The sequence below is a fragment of the Psammomys obesus genome, unplaced genomic scaffold (genome assembly GCF_907164565.1).
Source record: "Psammomys obesus unplaced genomic scaffold, mPsaObe1.curated_primary_1811, whole genome shotgun sequence".
Taxonomy (NCBI): domain Eukaryota; kingdom Metazoa; phylum Chordata; class Mammalia; order Rodentia; family Muridae; genus Psammomys; species Psammomys obesus.
In genome coordinates, this window is record NW_026596117.1 from 2,190,164 (window position 1) to 2,195,275 (window position 5,112).

General features: G+C 39.3%; 1 pseudogene; it reads right to left on the reverse strand.

The window, feature by feature from the left end:
* Window positions 1-435: 435 nt before the first annotated feature.
* On the reverse strand, window positions 436-1,323 carry LOC129692829 (ADP/ATP translocase 2-like; annotated as a pseudogene).
* Window positions 1,324-5,112: the final 3,789 nt, after the last annotated feature.

Sequence of the window (5,112 nt, forward strand, 5' to 3'; positions counted from 1 at the left end):
TTATGCTGAGGAGTTATAGCACATATATTTAATGAATTTTATTGATAATTTTGTATGTTCTTATAATGTGTTTTTATAAAATCTGCTCTGTTTCCTTCATATTCCTTCTATTTTCTCCCTTCAAATTTTTCCTAAATCTGTTTTTATATAACATGTTTCAGTCTCAACTTCTTTTGCTTCTTTATTTGTTTTTAGATATTTATGTTTCTTCAATTTGTGTTATCAGAAGTGACTGAAATAAAAAATATAATTGAGTCTCATCATTATTGTCATTATCGAAATAGCTTTAAGAGAAAAGTTGTTAGATGAGTATTATTGCTTCCCACTTTTCAATTGGTCGATAGATGCCACTGATAAAGCAGACAGACTCAGAGCGCTCAAGATATGGTGTATTATACAACATGCCTGTTCTCAGGGAGAACACGTAGGATATAATTATGTGCACTTCTTGATCTCATCATACAAGACAAGCACAAAGTCCTCACCCATGCCTCTGAGAATGTTGGACCATGTGCCCTTGAAAAAAGCCTTGCCTCCTTAATTTACCGTCAGCAGTCAAGCAGTGCCTGCATAGATGATATCCGTTCCTTTGCGTCCTGAGTGCATCATCACATGACTGCGAACCCTGTCAAAGAGTGGGAAGTCAGGCCAGCAACAGCAGTGACAGACCGAGCAATCATCCAGGTGATGCAGATATGAATAGTCTAGGGATCTGGACGTACTCCCTTGGCAGTGTCATGGATACCAAAGTAGGCAGCTCGGTAGATGATAATGCCCTGTACCGACACATTAAAGCCTTGGTACAGCCCCTTCATCCCATCAGATTTGTTAGATCTTAACCAGGCAGTCACCAAGACATTTGAATTCCCTTTCAGCTCCAGCTTTTCCCACGGTAGCTGCTAGACAGGTACGGGCAAAATAAAGAGGGTACACAAAGCACAAGGACGTGGCTCCAACAGCACCACCTGACGCCAAGTTCCCTGCAAAGTAGCGCCAAACGTGGGTCCTCTTGTCTACGCCATCCAGAAAGATCTGCTTATTTTTATCTTTGAAGGCAAAGTTGGGTGCATGGGTGGGGAAGTAGCTGATCACATTGGCCAGGTTATCACTCCAGAAGGACAGGACTACCTGTTCCTTGGGATATGACCCAAACAGTCTATAATGCCCTTGTATTGCTTATCTGCAGTGATTTGCTTGCTGACATGCTGCATCTGCAGCAGCAGCTTGACCCACTTGATAGGCATTCCTGGCCGTCTTGGAGATGGCCGCAGCTACTTCACTAGCCAAGAAGTCCTTGGTGAAGGATGCAGTGGCATCTGTCATGTTGAAAGAGAAAAAGAAGAGACAGGCGACAGCGGGACTGGATTGGGAAGACAGCAGGCTTTGACACCCCCCCCCCAGACTCTGGGCCTTTTGTTTCTTTAGCTATATAATGACTTCATATATATATATGAAGTCACACACACTATACAATGACTTCACTTAATGCTACCTCTATAAGCACTGGTATAGGACCACATACTGGAGCACGAATGGACTCTCAGGAGCAAAAATAGAAAACTTAGCCTACTTCATCCACCAGTTTCCAGTAGATCCTAAAGTATGGGTGGCAATTCATGATCCCCTCCTGTACCCAGAGCTATTTTTGTTGCCTTGACCTTGTCGATGTCCCAGACATAAAATCAAAGCTGTTTTGAGTTCACATCTACAATAAGCATGTCATGCCTGCCCAAATACTATTTGTCTGCACACATCCACTTATGCTTCTTATATTCTTTGGCCACTTTTTACGGTTATTTGTGTATGTGATATAGGCTTGCATTCCTAGACTCAATCAATCCTACATGGTCTAGGAGTATGATCTTTCTTATGTGGTGCTTAATGTAATTTACTAGCTCTGTAATGTCTATCTTCAGCTATACCCATTTATAATGTTGGCTCATACACTTTTCTTACAGCATTTGAGAACATTGGCAATAAGTTTCTTTAACATATTCTGTAATGTGAATTCACCAGTGAACACATTAGACAATTGGATTTTCATTCAGAGAGGTTGCTGATTTCACCAAACCACTTACTCATTCTGATGTATGATTTTTTTTTTCTTTCCCTTTTTGTTTGGCATTAATAGGTTGTATTTGTATAAAGAAGTGCCCTATTTTTTTCTTTAGGTTATTCTATCTGTTGACTTACTATTGTCCCTAATTACCACTGATAATCTATTAAAGTTATTTGAAAATAGGTTGGTTTATCTCCTCTCTCATTAAGTGCTTACATAGGTATTACAAATCTTTGCATCAGTGGTTTCTTTCTATTTTCCTTAGTTGTAGCAATAGCGCAGAGAAAGGTCTTCCTCAGGTAGAAGGACCTAAAAACAGCAATTGCTTATTGATCCACTGTGCTTAAGTCAAATATATGCTACTTAAACAGAAGGAAATTATATCCTTTGATGTTGAATTAAACACAAAGCAAAGAGACTGCATGAGAACATTATTAAATATAGAAAAAAACCTTGAATAATATGTTATTTTTGTAACAGTGCTTCTTCTATTTTTGATATTGTAGTTCATGAAAGAATCTCAGGAGAAAATGTAGTTCATCTTGAAGGTTGCATTTCCCCTGTGATACACAGGAGGCATATAATTGTGAGTAAACTTGAAGAAACCAGAATTCTCACTGTGTCAAGCTACAGTCAGTTTCTATCTGTCATGTGAAAATGGTGCTCAGTTCAAACTGTTATTATTTAAAATGAGTAAGACATGTAATGATTTGACCTACCTGTGAGGAAAAAAAAAATCTTCCAGGCATCTATTTTCAGAATAAGGACGCTTCATCCCCATCCAAGCTTTTCTCTGGCAAGCAATTTTCACTGATTATCAAGTTATACATACTTTCAAAAATTCTTCAACCATCTTCACATCAATCCTCCCAGCCTCACCACTCAGTTTCGCAATGCATCATGAATAATGATTTGGGAATTATTTAAATCACCCATACCTAGAACTAAGTGCAACATCATGAACAGTTTCAGTAATTTATTTTAGCATTATAGAGAAGCAGTTGGCTTTGATCATGATCATCATGGTGCTAAGAGGGATATATTTTTGTATTTGGAATTCAGTTCAATCTTTCCAAATTTTGTGCTATCTGAAATAAGCCTTTCTCAATTTTTATCTCTTTACCTTCAGAGAACCAGTCTTTGAAATGTGCCTATTACTTTTTTTTTCTTTTTTTTTTGTTTTTTTGTTTTTTTTTTTTGTATTTTATTTTTTTCTTATCAGTTACATTTTATTAACTCTGTACCACAGCCGTGTCCCGATCCCTCATTCCCTCCCAGTCCCTCCCTCCCTCCCTCATCTCCACCGTGCCCCTTGCCAAGTCCACTGATAGGGGGGACCTCCTCCCCATTCATCTGATCCTGTTTTATCAGGTATCTTCAGGACTGGCTACAAAGCTCTCCTCTGTGGCTTAACAGGACTGCTCCTCCCTTGGGGGGTGGGGAGGCCAAAGAGCCAGCTGTTGAGTTCCTGTTAGAAATAGTCCTTGTTCCCCTCACTGTGGGAAACCAATTGGTTACTGGGCTATCACAGGCTACATCTGAGCAGAGGTTCTAGGTTACATTCATACATGGTCCTTGGTTGCATGTCAGTCTCAGAAAAGACCCTGTGCCCAGATATCTTTGGTCCTTGTGGAGCTCCTATCCTTTCCTCATCAGTCTAACTCCCCTTCTTTCTTATGATTCCCTGTATTCTGCCAAAGGTTTGGTCATGAGTCTTTGCTTTGAAAACACTGCTAGTTAAAGTCTTTCCAATGCGCTCAGTAAACTCCTGTCAATGTTCAATGCGTATCCCATCTGTCTTTCAAAACGAGGATTGATAATCTTACCCCATGTCCGCTCTCTTGATTATCTTTTTTAGGTGTATAGATTTCATTATGTTTATTTTATCTTATAGGTCTATATAAGTGAGTATATACCGTGTTTGTCTTTCTCCTTCTGGGATATTTCACTCAAGATGATCTTTTCTAGATCCCACCATTTGCCTGCAAATTTCATGATTTCCTCCTTTTTGATTGCTGAGTAGTATTCCATTGTGTAAAAATACCACAATTTCTGTACCCATTCCTCCGTTGATGGACATCTGGGTTGTTTCCAGGTTCTGGCTATTACAAATAAAGCTGCTATAAACATGGTTGAGCAAATATCCCTTTTGTGTACTTGAGCAAACTTTGGGTATATACCTAGAAGTGGTATAGCTGGGTCTTGAGGAAACACTATTCCTAATTGTCTTAGAAAGCGCCAGATAGATTTCCAGAGTGGTTGTACCAGTTTACATTCCCACCAGCAGTGGAGGAGGGTTCCCCTTTCTCCACAACCTCTCCAGCATGTGTTGTCCCTTGAGTTTTTCCTTTTGAAAAACAAATCACAGTGCTTGTGGAAGTCAGTATGTTTGGGAACAATAGACAGCAGGGACATTTTACCTTTCTAAATTTATGTTATTTTTAGCTTTGAGTACTATGTTTACATTGTTTGTATACCTTCCTCTGCAGACTCCAGCTTTTCCTGTCTTCACCCATTCCATCTCAAGTTTAGAATGTTTCCTTCTGTAACTATCATTGTTATGCTTCCAACCTTCTCCCACAAACATAGTCTTCTAAGTCCATTTAGTGCTGTTCTTATGTACACGTGTATAAGACTAGTTAGTCAGTTGGTGTCGAGAACTTAACAGAGGTCCCTTTTCAGAAGAGTTCTGATTCTTTCTCTTTCAACAGCCATTGATTTTCTGTGGCTCTTATCTAGTGTGAGGTGTTATGAAACTTCTATCCATGTTGGTATTCCTAATGATGTTGTCATTATATAAGTCTTTTTTTTTTTTTCCAGGCAATTTGATTCCTGGGATTTCATGGGTATAGTATCCCTGTTATGTTTAGAAGACACTTTCGGCAAGCAGGTTTCTTGGTCCTTTAGCTATTATAATCTGTGCAACTCCTCTTCCACAATGTTCACTGAGCCTCAAGTGTAGAGGCTAGCTGGAAAATGTATCCATCAATACTAGGCACCTCAAAGTTACTTATTCTGTGTTCCTCACCAGTTGTGGAACTCTGCAGTTGCCT